This window comes from Schistocerca piceifrons, chromosome 5 (genome assembly GCF_021461385.2).
Source record: "Schistocerca piceifrons isolate TAMUIC-IGC-003096 chromosome 5, iqSchPice1.1, whole genome shotgun sequence".
NCBI classification, from domain to species: Eukaryota; Metazoa; Arthropoda; class Insecta; order Orthoptera; family Acrididae; genus Schistocerca; species Schistocerca piceifrons.
The window spans coordinates 570,298,629-570,314,041 of NC_060142.1; positions in this window are offsets into that span (position 1 = coordinate 570,298,629).

Below are 15,413 nucleotides of genomic sequence, written 5' to 3' on the forward strand. Positions count from 1 at the left end.
CTTAGCAGTATGGCGTTGCACCACCTCTGACATGGATTTTTACATCGATTCTGACGGGAAGGGTGTCATAAAGCCATTTATCCTCTCCTTTAGTGAGCTCATCCGCAGCTGTTGCAACTGTTCTTTCATATCCTGGATACTCACAGGGGAACGCAGTTGACTTGGTCCCGATGTTCTATTTGGGACAAATCTGGGGATCTCGCTAGCCATTAGAGTATCTCACCATCATGCTAGCAGTTCATAGAGACACGTCTTGTGTGTGGACGGGCATTGTCCTGTTGAAAAATGCCACCACGGTAGTGTCCCATGAAAAGTAACACACGAGGACGCAGGGTGTCGATGAAGTAGCGTTGTAATAGCAGAGTTCCCTCAGTTATTACTAGCTATGACCTGAAGTCATACCCGACGGCTCGTCACCATGACGCAAGAAGTACTGGCTCTCCAAAATTAGAAATGAATTCGAGAATATGATTCCTACGGCGATTCGGCGTAGATCCATCAGAGTGGTTGATGGATAACGTCGTCCATAAACATCCCTTTTCAATCTATACCAGGCATGTTCGATAAGGTTCATGTCTGGAGAACATGCTGCCCACTCTAGTTGAGCGATGTCATTATCCTGAAGGAAGTCATTCACAAGATGTGCACGATGGGGGGGGTGTGAATTGTCGTCCATGAAGACGAATGCCTCACCAATATGCTGCCGATATGGTCCGAGGATGGCATTCACGTATCGTACAGCCGTTACGGCGACTTCCATGACCACCAGCGGCGTAGGTCGGCCCCACATAACGCCACCCCAAAACATCAGAGAACCTCCACCCTGCTGCACTCGCTGGACAGTGTGTCTAAGGCGTTCAGCCTGACCGGGTTGCCTCAAAAACGTCTCCGACGATTGTCTGGTTTTCAAAGCATATGCGACACTCATCGGTGAAGAGTGGTCCGTTCGGCAAGTTGTTGGACCCACCTGTACCGCGCTGCATGGTGACGTGGTTGCAAAGATGGACCTCGCCATGGACGTCGGGCGTGAAGTTGCGTATGATGCAGCCTATTGCGCACAGGTTGAGTCGTAACACGACGTACAGTAGCTACACGAAAAGCATTCAACATGGTAGCGTTGCTGTCAGGGTTCCTCCGAGCCATAATCCGTAGGTAGCGGTCATCCATTGCAGTAGTAGCCCTTGGGCGTCCTCATCGAAGGATGTCATTGACAGTTCCTGTCTCTCTTTTATCTCCTCCATGTTGAGAGCTCTTTCTGGTACAAAGTAACAATGCGGACGCGATCGAACTCTGGTATTGACCGTCTAGGCGTCGTTGAACTACAGACAACACGAGCCGTGTACCTCCTTCCAGGTGGAATGACTGGAACTGATCGGCTGCCGGACGACCTCCGTCTAATAGGCGCTGCTCATGCATGGTTGTTTACTTTTGGCGGGTTTAGTGACAGTCAAAGGGACTGTCTCTGTGATATAATATCCACAGGCAACGTCTATCTTCAGGATTTCTGGGAACCGGCGTGATGCAAAACTTTTTTTGATGTGTGTAGGATCGCTTTGTTGTCCGTCAGTCCCTCTGTCTGCTTGTTTTCCCGATTGTTATGAACTCATTTCCTAAGGAATGGGTAGACGTTTCAAGATCAACTTTATGTCACATATTAAGGTCTATGGTCCCTTGGCAGCGTAAAAAGTTTTAGCTTTCTAAGTGAATCCAGTCAAAAGATATGGACATTTATGACACTTATTTTGATACTCGCAAAACCACCCATCAAAAGCTGTAGGGTACTTCCCTTTGACATGGAATCATAAAATTCGGCAGTAATTAAGATTTGACAATACAAGTAGCAAAAAATATATAGTGTGTGTAAGTTTACACAGTACCCTCAGTGTGCGAGCCCATGTAATCGCAAGAAAAAGGAAACTAGTAAGCCAAAAATCTTGCAAACGTTTTTCAATTTATTTTCTTATTTTGTCAGGCAGAGTAGTATCTCATGACTGCAATATCAATGAGTCACAATTGGGTCATTCAGTTCAAAGGGGATTGCTTACAGAACCCATCGTAGGATATAGCTCAAGTGTTGGGGACTAACACCAGATAGGACTGACGAGAGATGTTTAACACAGGGAGAGAATGGTAAACGGTAGAAGCTTAAAGATAGACGCAAACTATCCCGAGAAAGACTACTTACAACGATCAGAAACCAGCTTTAAGTAATGTATCTAGGAATACACTACAACTCTGTACTTACTATTCTTTTATTGTTCACGAGTATAAGATCAGATTAATTTACAGCGCTCGCAGAGACATTTAAACAATCAGTCTTCCCACGCTCCATGCGTGCATAGAACGGGAAGAAAACCTAATAAATGGTACAGTGGGAAGTACATTTTGTGATGAACTTCACAGTAGTTTTGAGAGTATCGCTGTAGATGTCGTTGTAAATGAAGAAATATAGAGAAAATTGCGTGCATCAACAGTGCTCAATGGAAATATAATGGGACCGCTCCAGTTCTCCATGAATTTCAAAAATCAGTCGGATAGGGCGGAGAGCGATTTCAGACTGTTTGCTTGTGGTGCTGTTCTGTACTGGAAAGTATTGTCGATGAAGAGACTATAGAGGAATACCGGATGATTTAGACAGTATTTCTCTAGGGTAGTCCGAATAGTAGCTTCTTACAAAAATGGTTAAATGTAATGTTAAGGCGGATGCGTAGGGGAAACATTCGTGTAAATTTCGAATACAGTATCAATAATATGCTGCCTAACTGAGTCAGTTTGACGATAGGCTGATAAGCCAAAACGTTATGACCACTGTTCTCGGCGAGACCGAATGCCGCCAGGTGGCATTATCGATCACGTGACGCGGTAAGGAAGGTATGTAACTGGAGCACTGATCGGAAAATATAGTGACATAAGCGACTTTGACAGAGAGCAGATTCTTATGGCCAGGTGTCTGGGAATGCGAGCATCTCGGAAACGCAAAATCTGGTCGGCTGTTCGTGTGCTGCCGTCGTGAGCAGGTATGGAATATGATTGGAGGCTGATCAAGCAACGGGTAGGCGAAAAGGTTATGGGCGACTACGCCGCATCGCAGATCGTGTACGTCCGACGCTTGTCCACTTTTTAAATCAGGATAGGCGACGATCTGTGGCATGTCTAAGACAGAATACAATACTGGTGAAGGCACAAGTGTTTCCGAGCGCGCTATTCTGTGCATAGTGTTGTACGTGTGACCCTGCAACAGCATTACTGCATTGTAAAGTATTCAGCTTGTTTCAGCTCATCAACTCTACCAGATATCGTAGAGAAAGACGTGTTCAAACCGTCTGAAAGAAGGTCGTTAGAGGCGGAGCATACACATCGGATGAAGACGATAAAAGGGACTAGGAAGCTCTTTTTTTTTTTTTTTTTAGGGAACCATACCGGAACTCGTCCCGAGTGATTTAGGAGAACCTCGGAAAAACTGAATTCCGACGCCGGGACGGAAATTTGAACCACGGACCTCCCGAATGCGACTGCAGTATTTACCTCTGTGCCTTTCTCGGCTTCATGTCAGCTCAGTGGTTGCAGCCTCAGAGGTAACTGTTTGACGATGTCATTAGGATTTTACTTGATCGCCTTCCGCGCTGCAGTTAACATCTGCATGTAGATTCGTAAGCCGTATTAAGGTGTGTGGCGGAAGCTACTTCTGGCTCCACCAGCTTTACCCCCTTTCGAGTTTCATTCACGAATGGCGCGTGTGAAGAATGATTGTCGATAAAGCTCTATATGACACCTAATTTTTCTAAATTTCTCGACTGATTATTTCGCTAGACGTGTGTGGTATGAAACGATATATTGTCTGATTACTTTTACAATCTCGAAATTTCGACAGCAAACCTACCTGTGACACACAACCCCCCCCCCCCCCCCCCCCTGCGGCGTCTGCCACTGGATTTTGTTGATCAGCTCCGTAACGCAACCGAACACGTTGCTCTTCATCGGACCTTCTCTATCTCTTCTATTAATCCTACAATCCTACTTGGTAAGGATCTCATAGTGATGGACGAGTGTTTTATAAGCCACCTCTTTCGTCAACGAATTACATTTCGATAACATTATTCCAGTGAATCTGTATCTGGCATCACAACTGGCTCTTTATTCTCATGAAGTAATGGATGTTATCGGCAGAGGATCTCAAACTGATTTCATATTTCTAGATTTCCAGAAGGCCTTTGATACCGTTCCTCACAAACTGCTTCTGATGACGTATCGTCTCAGTTTTGCCACTGGATTCGTGATTTCACATCAGAGAGATCACTGTTCGTAGTAACTGACGGAAAGTCAAAGAGTAAACGGAAGTGATAACTTGCGTTCCTCAGAAACATGTTGTACGCCCTCCGCTGTTTTTAGATTGTGAGAAAGATTTAGGAGAGAATCTGAAGATGCCTTAAAGATTTTCTACAGATCACAGTATCATTTACCGTGTAGTGAAATCAAAAAATCAAAATCAAGCGCAATATGATTTAGGGAAGATAGCTGTGTGTTGCAAAAAGTGGAAATCTACTGTATTTAATGAAAGTGTGACATCATCCGCACGTGTAGTAAAAGGAATCCGTTAAATTTGGGTTTCACCGTAAATCACACAAATGTAAAGGCTCTCAATTCAACTAAATACGTGATGATAACAGTTACCAACAACTTAAACTGGGCCGCCCGGAGTGGCCGAGCCGTTCCAGGCGCTACAGTCTGGAACCGCGCGACCGCTACGGTCGCAGGTTCGAATCCTGCTTCAGGTATGGATGTGTGTGATGCCCTTAGGTTAGTTAGGTTTAAGTAGTTTTAAGTTCTAGGGGACTGATGACCTCAGATGTTAAGTCCCATAGTGCTCAGAGCCATTTGAACCATACACTACGCTTGTCCGCCCTCTGCTAGAGTGTTGTTGTGCAGTATGACATCCTTACCAGATAAGGCTGATGGAGAACGTCGAAAAAGTTCAAAGAAGGGCAGTTCGTTTTGTACTCTCTCGAAACGGTGTCACGAATGTGATACGCAACTGGGGTGGCGTTTTTCGATACGGTGAGATCTTTTCACGAAATTTCAATCTCCAGATTTCTCCTCCGAATGCTAAAATGTTTTGCTATGCTGACCTATACATGGAGAAATGATCATCGTAATAAAATAAGAGAAACTAGAGGTCATACAGAAAGATTTAAGTATTGGTTTTTCTCGCGCACTCTTCGAGAGTGGAACGGTAGAGAAATAATGTGAAGGTAGTTCGATGAACCCTCTGCCAAGCATTTCAATGTGAACTGCAGAATAGTGATGTAGCTGTAGATGTAGGTGGTTTTCTACTACTTGCTTTATGTGTTCATTCCAGTTTAGGCAGTCCGGATGGGATACTCGTAGGTATTTTCCGGTAGCAAATGTTTCCAGTATTTTTTCGCCGATGGTGTAATCGAACAGTAGTGCATCTCTTCGCCTATTTATTTACAGTCTGTCACGTATATTTAGCTTCAGGGTCAATAGTCAATCCCTTCACCAAACATCGATCTTCTGCAGGTCTTCCTGCATTTTGCTTCAGTTGGGGGTTGGACTGTTTGGGGGAAGAGACCAAACAGCGAGGTCATCGGTCTCATCGGATCATGGAAGGACGGGGAAGGAAGTCGGCCGTGCCCTTTCAAAGGAACCATCCCTGCATTTGCCTGGACCGATTTATGGAAATCACGGAAAACCTAAATCAGGATGGCCGGAGGCGGGATTGAACCGTCGTCCTCCCGAATGCGAGTCCAGTCTGCTAACCACTGCTCCACCTCGCTCGGTTTTGCTTCCGTCTTCTGGTACTGTAGCCTTCCTATAGACATCTATCTCCCAAGAATAGCATCACGGAACCTTCGACGTTATCCACTAGATCATTAACATCAGCTTATATACACTACTGGACATTAAAATTGCTACACCATGAAGATGACGTGCTACAGACGCGAAATTTAACCGACAGGAAGATGATGCTATTATAAGCAAATGATTAGCTTTTTAGAGCATTCACACAAGGTTGGCGCCGGTGGTGACACCTCAACAACCATCTGAACGAACAGTTCGACGACGTTTCCAGCAGCATGGACTATCAGCTCGGAGACCATGGCTGCGGTTACCGTTGACGCTGCATCACATACAAGAGCGCCTGCGATGGTGTACTCAACGACGAATCTCGGTGCACGAATGGCAAAACGTCATTAGGTTCTGTTTACAGCATCATGATGGTCGCATCCGTGTTTGGCGATATCACGGTGAACGCACATTGGAAACGTGTATTCGTCATCGCGATACTGGCGTTTCAAAAAAATGGCTCTGAGCACTATGGGACTTAACATCTATGGTCATCAGTCCCCTAGAACTTAGAACTAGTTAAACCTAACTAACCTAAGGACATCACACACATCCATGCCCGAGGCAGGATTCGAACCTGCGACCGTAGCGGTCGCGCATTTCCAGGCAGTAGCGCCTAGAACCGCTCGGCCACTCCGGCCGCCTCTACCCTTCATTCGATCCCTGCGAAACCCTACATTTCAGCAGGATAATGCACGACCGCATGTTGCAGGTCCTGTATGGGCCTTTCTGGATAAAAAAAATGTTCGACTGCTGCCCTGGCCAGCACATTCTCCAGATCTCTCACCAATTGAAAACGTCTGGTCAACGGTGGCTGAGCAACTGGCTCGTCACAATACGCCAGTCATTACTCTTGATGAACAGTGGTATCGCGTTGAAGCTGCATGGACAGCTGTACCTGTACACGCCATCCAAGCACTGTTTGACTGAATTCCCAGGCGTATCAAGGCCGTTATTACGGCCAGAGGTGGTTGTTCTGGGTACTGATTTCTCAGGATCTATGAACCCAAAGTGCATGGAAAAGTAATCACATGTCAGTTCTAGTATAATATATTTGTCCAATGAATACCCGTTTATCATATGCACTTCTTCTTGGTGTAGCAAATTTGATGGCCAGTAGTGTAGCAGTAGCCCTATAACACTGCCTTGGGGAACTCCCGGAACTACCTTTCCATTCATCGATTTTGCTCCACTAAGAACGGCGTGCTGAGGTCGACACCTCGTGCTGGGCCGGCGTGGCGCGCTGTCTCCGGCAGCCTTACAGTTGGCTCACCAGCTGGGACGGGTCAGCGAGTCGCGCCCAGCCAGTTTTTCGAGCGGAGTGCGCGCTAAGCCGAAATGGCGGCCGGGCCCTTTATGAATAGAACATGAAAGCGTCCTCCCGACAACAGGTCACTCTCGATCAATGCTCCTACCCGGCCAGCTGCCGCCGCCAGTCCAGGCGGGGACATCGCATCTCGCCGAGGTGAGCGGCCACACGGCAGCGCCTGGTGTGTTGGGCAGTGGATAACAGCGCTGATCCTCAAAGCTGAAGTAAAAGAAAATCATTCCGTACGCGATTGATGAAGTGGAAGACATACTTTCCACAACTACGCGAATGCAATTATCCACAGATTTACTTCAAATTTGGAAACTGATGTACAGGGTGTTACAAAAAGGTACGGCCAAACTTTCAGGAAACATTCCTCACACACAAATAAAGAAAATATGTTATGTGGACATGTGTCCGGAAACGCTTACTTTCCATGTTAGAGCTCATTCTATTACTTCTCTTCAAATCACATTAATCATGGAATGGAAACACACAGCAACAGAACGTACCAGCGTGACTTCAAACACTTTGTTACAGGAAATGTTCAAAATGTCCTCCGTTAGCGAGGATACATGCATCCACCCTCCGTCGCATGGATTCCCTGATGCGCTGGCGCAGCCCTGGAGAATGGCGTATTGTGTCACAGCAGTCCACAATACGAGCACGAAGAGTCTCTACATTTGGTACCGCGGTTGCGTAGACAAGAGATTTCAAATTCCCCCATAAATGAAAGTCACGAGGGTTGAGGTCAGGAGAGCGTGGAGGTCATGGAATTGGTCCGTCTCTACCAATCCATCGGTCACCGAATCTGTTGTTGAGAAGCGTACGAACACTTCGACTGAAATGTGCAGGAGCTCCATCGTGCGTGAACCACATGTTGTGTCGTACTTGTAAAGCCACATGTTCTAGCAGCACAGGTAGAGTATCCCGTATGAAATCATGATAACGTGCTCCATTGAGCGTAGGTGGAAGAACATGGGGCCCAATCAAGACATCACCAACAATGCCTGCCCAAACGTTCACAAAAAATCTGTGTTGATGACGTGATCGCACAATTGCGTGCGGATTCTCGTCAGCCCGCACATGTTGATTGTGAAAATTTACAATTTGATCACGTTGGAATGAAGCCTCATCCATAAAGAGAACATTTGAACTGAAATGAGGATTGACACATTGTTGGATGAACCATTCACAGAAGTGTACCCATGGAGGCCAATCAGCTGCTGATAGTGCCTGCACACGCTGTACATGGTACGGAAACAACTGGTTCTCCCGTAGCACTCTCCATACAGTGACGTGGTCAACGTTACCTTGTACAGCAGCAACTTCACTGACGCTGACATTAGGGTTATCGTCAACTGCACGAAGAATTGCCTCGTCCATTGCGAGTCATAGGCTGGAATGTTCCGTGCTCCCTAAGACGCTGATCAATTGCTTCGAACGTCTTCCTTTCGGGACACCTTCGTTCTGGAAATCTGTCTCGATACAAAAGTACCACGCCACGGCTATTGCCCCGTGCTAATCCGTACATCAAATGGGCATCTGCCAACTCCGCATTTGTAAACATTGCACTGGCTGCAAAACCACGTTCGTGATGAACACTAACCTGTTGATGCTGCGTACTGATGTGCTTGATGCTAGTACTGTAGAGCAATGAGTCGCATGTCAACACAAGCACCGAAGTCAACATTACCTTCCTTCAATTGGGCCAACTGGCGGTGAACCGAGGAAGTGCAGTACATACTGACGAAACTAAAATGAGACGGTGTACTAGTCACCGCCCCCTTAGTAAACGAAACACAACAGGCTATAAGGAAATTAAAGAATAGCAAGGTTTTCAGTTAAAACCAGATGTACACTGAGTTATTACAAAATAGAGAACCACAATTGGAATGAGAATAATAGTCTATAATAGAAACTATTCAGCAGACAGAAAATAGCGACACACATGAAAACAGCAATTATACGCCCAATATATCAGAAGTATGATCCTCCGGTGTGTGAGATAAGTAAAGAAGAACTGCTTTACTGGATGCCTCTTACGAAATCCTATCGATTTGTCTATTCAACAGGCTTATCCCAATAACTAAAGAACTAATTGGGGACTAGCAATGCCGATTCTGCAGAAACAGATGTACATTAGATCTTTTACTCATTCTAAGACAAGTAACTGAAAAGAATTGGGAATTCAGTGTAGATGTTCACATATTTCTAGATTTCAAAAATCTTTATAACAGCACACACGGACAGACATTCCTAAATATAATAACGGAATCTGAAATACCCTCAAAGTTAATCAGATCAGTTAAAATGTGTATAGACGGAACTCTGTGTCGCATAAAGACACATGTAGGAGAAGTTGAAAAATTTAAGGTGTTCACAGGACTGAGACAAGGGCACTTCTACAATTAGACTGTCAATAACAGAATGTTTAACCGTACTGTTGGGGCCGTAGCCCATCCTGCAGACGCTGTCTAATGTATATCCGAACAAATCAGTTTAAGACCCCGATTAATGTGTCTCTTAATGGAAATGAATTTCTTGTACTTCCTTGGTTAAAGCGACTGTTTGTCTTTTTTAATTTAAGAGTTGTTCACTGATCTGTGCGTGTAGAGTCACGAAATTTCCGGTACATTTCTACAGCTCACCGGTAGTTACAACGAGGTCAGTTTTTGCTGAGTCAAAGGAAGGCTGTTCAGTCCACTGGAGGCCTGAATCGAAGTATGTGTGTTTTCGCCTTTGCTGAATGCCGTCCTGGCGATGATTGTGTGGCCGTTCCGATAACGAGAAGGCCAGACCAGTGAGTCACAGCCGATATACAGGGAGCCGCAGGTGGTCAGCCAGACAGGCTGACTCACAGCGGCAGCCTGTCGCTGAAGTTGCCCAACCCAGGCGCGATTCACAACTCGTACTCTGCTGAGCACTATGTTGCAACGTGGCCGGTACTTCCCATTGTACGACACATATGAGGGATTCTTTCCTTTCCGTTCGAGTATGGAGCACGGCCAGAAAAATTGCTCAACTGCAACTGCCACTTCTGCTTGCTGTTCCTAAGGCGGCGATACTTAAGACGTTATGTTATATTCCTAGATTCCACACTTAAACTATTTACTGAGACTTAAATGCCGGCCAGTGTTGCCGAGCGGTTCTAGGCGCTACAATCTGGAACCGCGTGACCGCTACGGTCGCAGGTTCGAATCCTGCCTCGGACATGGATGTATGTGATGTCCTTAGGTTAGTTAGGTTTAAGTAGTTCTAAGTTCTAGGGGACTGATGACCTCAGCAGTTAAGTTCCATAGTGCTCAGAGCCATTTGAACCATTTTTGAGACTACAAAAACTAGGCATTCTCTTGGGAGTTTGTGTCAAACTTGTGACTGTTTGTGCTGCTATTCTTTCTATACATTCAATATGCCTGTTTGGCGTGATTTCCGTACACTTGAACGATATTGTAAGAGATGTTCAAAAATGGTTCAAATGGCTCTGAGCACTATGGAACTCAACTGCTAAGGTCATCAGTCCCCTGGAACTTAGAACTACTTAAACCGAACTAACCTAAGGACATCACATACATCCATGCCCGAGGCAGGATTCGAACCTGCGGTCGTAGCTGTCGCGCGGTTTCCAGACTGTAGCGCCTAGAACCGCTCGACCACTCCGGCCGGCCTAAGAAATGTCGGTCGAGCGTTTTGTAAGCAACCTCCTTTGTAGGCTGATTGTATTTCCTTAGTACCCTACCAATGAAACGAAGTCTGCCACATTCTTTACTTGCGACTGAACCAACGTGATCTTTCCATTGCATTTCGCTACAAATAGTTACACCCAGGTATTTGTGTGGGTTGACCAATTCCAGTTGTAAATCATTACTATCGTAGCCGTGGGAAACTATCGTCTTGTGTTTTATGAAGTACACAGTTACACATTTCTGAACATTTGAAGGAAGTTGCCAATCATTGCATCTCTGTGAATTCTTATCAAAATGTGACCGAATATTAGTTCAGCTTTCTTTCAGACACTACGCCATCAAAAAGCATGATGTTGCGATTAGAATTGTCTGCCAGGTCAATAATAACAACACACTTCTCTGGGAGACACGTGGAGTAACTTCTACAGCTATCCAAGACTTTCCATTTTAAATAAGTGAGATTCACGAGTACTGAATATCTGAGAAAGTACATAACTTTTTTAAGACATAACCGTCAACTAAAATCAAGCATTTCTCCTAGACAGAAAGTAATCATCGCAAAATAACATAATATCTGCGGTGGTTCAACGAGGTGTTTCACATCCAGTGCTCGTTCCTAGACAAAAAATTTTTATAGAACTCAGTAATTATTTACGAAGTCTGTTATGCAGACGATGCTCGAAACTCGGAAACACGGGGGAAGCTTTTTAATGTCACCAAAATATGCTGCATTGCAACAAAGAAATGCAACCCATGTGCCCAGCCGATTAAAAAAGTGATAATATCCCTACGCCGAAAGATAAAATTGATGTTACCATACAGGGTCCACAAGTAAGATATTCTCACTCGTGGCAAACGCTGTTACCAGTGGAATGACTCGACGCTTCTAACGTGCTTATATACACTGCCTTACAAGACAAAAAAGTGAAACATGCAGACAATGTTGTAGGACATCATTGTAACTTCGTATCTGCAGCACTATCAGCGGCTGTACAAATAATTAGAGTTGAAATTCTCTGCGACAGATAGAACGGCTACCAGAGTCCATCAGTGTTGTTTGTGTTTAGCGTTGTTACCAGCTATGATAAAGTAAGTAAGCGGCGTGAACAACGTCGGATGTTGAGCGGTCATTGTGAAGGCATGGAAATGCGGTGTACTCGTGTGGGACAGGGTTTTCAGCACATGACAGAGTTTCAAAAGGACGTCATTATGGGTCTCCATTTTGCCGGCTGGTCGAATCGTGCAATATACAAATCTGTGGGGCATTCGCGTCAGACAGTAGCCCGATGTTGGACTGCATGGCAACGAGAGAGCAGGCATACTCATCGCAAAGTACTGTCGACCACGACTAAACACCACCAAGGTGGCTCACCGTATTTGGCACCAAGCACATTGAAAGCTCTTCACACCTGTCTTTGCCATCCGACAACGATTAATGGACTCCCTGAAGCATTGTGTGTCATTCCGCCCTATTATCGAAGACTAGCAGCAGCCGGTCTGGGGAATTACCGTCTCATTTTTAGGCTGTAGTTAACACAACACAAGCTCCTGCGTTTGTAGTGGCGCTGTGATCAGCAAGCATAGTCTGCTGATGAATCACGCCAATAACATCACGTACCCTTTGAGCTCGTATATATTTTCCTTTAGTTTCTTCCTTCCCTTCTGAACGCCTCACAGCGGTGTACGTTCATATTTGGAAGGAGAGGATAGGAACTACGAGGAAAATTAAGCTTCGTTCGAAGCATAAGCGTGACTCATGTGGTCCAAATGACAGTTTTCAGCTTCCGTTCCGACACTCGGTTTGAATTATCACAGTAAATCAATCGAGTATACGGCACAAAGAGGGGAAAAATTCCGTCTGCCCATGGGAGCTCTTCTGCATACTTTGTTGGAAATGAGTTGACTCTTGTACGAGCAGGGATGACTACTGTTGAGAGCGTCGTCCGCAGAACCCAAGCACCTCGGTTCGATTCTAGACACCGGTTAGGAGTGCGCTTTTCATATGATATTAGATACTACTTACTGAATGTGTTTATTATTTGGTTGGTTTGTTGATTTGGGGGACGGGACCAGACAGCGAGGTCATGGGTCCCATAGGATTATCGAAGGAAGCGGAAGGAAGTCGACCGTGTCCTTTCAAAGGAACCATCCCGGCGTTTGCCTGAAGCGGTTTAGGGAAATAACGGAAAATCTAAATCGGGATGGCGGGACTCGGGTTTGAACAGTCGTCCTCCCGAATGCGAGTCCAGTGTACTAACCACGCGCCACCTCACTCGGCATTCATTATTTAAAAATCTGATCATCTTACACCATTTACAGCTACAAAGAGCTGCGACCTGCCACTTCATGAAATGTTTGTTTGTTGTCATTGCTGCTTTGGCATCATTTCAGTCTCATCTTCAGATAATATACGCAGAAGGTCTACATTATGATTATCAGTGCATACTGCTGGGTGCTGTAGATTTATTCACTGAGGCACATCTTACAAAACAGCACCTTCAAAGATAGTTACTCCGTGAGTTATGTCAAAAGTGAGGCTTAATTACTGCCACAGAATGAACGGTACTGACACCTATACAGGCTGATTCACGAAGATATGCAAATATTTTAATATGTTATTCTACAACTAAAACTAAAGAAAAAAAGTTCATATATACATAGGTCCGCAAATGTTTGGTTACGCAGTTACAGCTAATAAAAGATTTTGCCTGAAATTTAGCAACTTCGCTAATACACTATGTGATCAAAAGTATCCGGACACCTGGCTGAAAATGACTTGCAAGATCGTGGCGCCTTCCATAGGTAATGCTGGAATTCAATATGTTGTTGGTCCATCTTTATCCTTGATGACAGTTTCCAGTCTCGCAGGCATACGTTCAGTCAGGTGCCGGAAGGTTTCTTGGGGAATGGCAGCCCATTCTTCACGGGGCGCTGCACTGAGGAGAGGTATCGATGTCGGTCGGTGAGGTCTGGCACGAAGTCGGCGTTCCGAAACATCCCAAAGGTGTTTATAGGATTCAGGTCAGAACTCTGTGGAGGCCAGTTCATTACAGGGATGTTAATGTCGTGTAACCACTCCGTCACAGGCCGTGCATTATGAACACGCGCTCGACCTTATTGAAAGATGCAATCGCCATCCCTGAATTGCTCTTCATCAGCGAGAAGCAAGAAGGGGCTTAAAACATCAGTGTTGACCTGAGCTGTGATAGTGCCACGCAAAACAACAAGGGGTACAAGCCCCCCCTCCCCCCCTATGAAAAACACGACCACACCATAACACCACCGCCTCCGAATTTTACTGTTGGTACTACACACGCAGGCAGATGACGTTCATTGGGCATTCGCCACACCCACATCCCGCCATCGGATCGCCACATTGTGAACCGTGATTCGTCACTCCACACAACGTTTTTCCACTGTTCAATCGTCCAGTGTTTAAGCTCCTTACACCAAGCGAGGCGTCGTTTGGCATTTACCGCGTGATGTGTGGCTTATGATCAGCCGCTCGACCATGAATTCCAAGTTTTCTCACCTCCCACCTAACTGTCATTAGTACTTGCAGTGGAACCTGATTCAGTTTTGAATTCCTGTGTGATGGCCTGGATAGATGTTTGCCTATTGCACATTACGACCCTCTTTAACTGTCGGCGGTCTCTGTCAGTCATCATATGACGTCTGCCTGTACGCTTTTGTGGTGTACGTGTCCCTTCAAGTTTCTACTTCACTATTAGATCGGAAACAGTGGACGTAGGGATGTTCGCGAGTGTGGAAATCTCGCGTACACACGTATGACACAAGTGACACCCAATCACCTGACCACGTTTGAAGTCCGTGAGTTCCGCGGAGCGCCCCATTCTGTTCCCTCACGATGTCTAATAACTACTGAGGTCGCTGATGCGTCGCACCTGGCAGCACAATGCACCTAGTATGAAAAACATAATGCATGAAGCCATTGCAAAACTGTACGAGGTTAAAGTAGAGCATTATTTCCATTTATTTTGTGATTTTTGAGTTTCTCCCGGCGTGTTTGATAATCAAAATATCCACGGGTGTGCTGCCGGTCTATAGTGTCCAACGGGCACAATATTTCGGCGATCATACATGTCGCCATCATCAGGTGAACTGACGGACTGAGCTCCTGTGAACGTGCCGGCACGGAGATCCGTACGCTATGGCTGCTCAGAGTGAACTGGGTTCGGTCGCGGCGGCGGCCGATTTAAATACCCTCCGCCCGCGGCGCGCTCCATCCGCCGTCCGCGCCCCGCACCACGGTCGCGCGGTGGAACAGATTGCGACGGCGTCTGAGATGACGTCGGTGTGATGGCTCTGTCCGCCGTGGTCGTCAAAACTATACGTTTGCTCGATTTACTCTTGATTAACCCAATCGCTGGTTCCCAAGCCTTGCTAAGATTATAGCCACAGTCACGGTTTATGAGGTCGTCATTGGTTAAACGCCTTGATAGCTTCAGGTTGGATGAGTCAGATATCATGGTGAGTTTTGACGTCGTTTCCTTGTTTACGAGGGTACCCTTGCGAGAGTCACTAGAATTGAT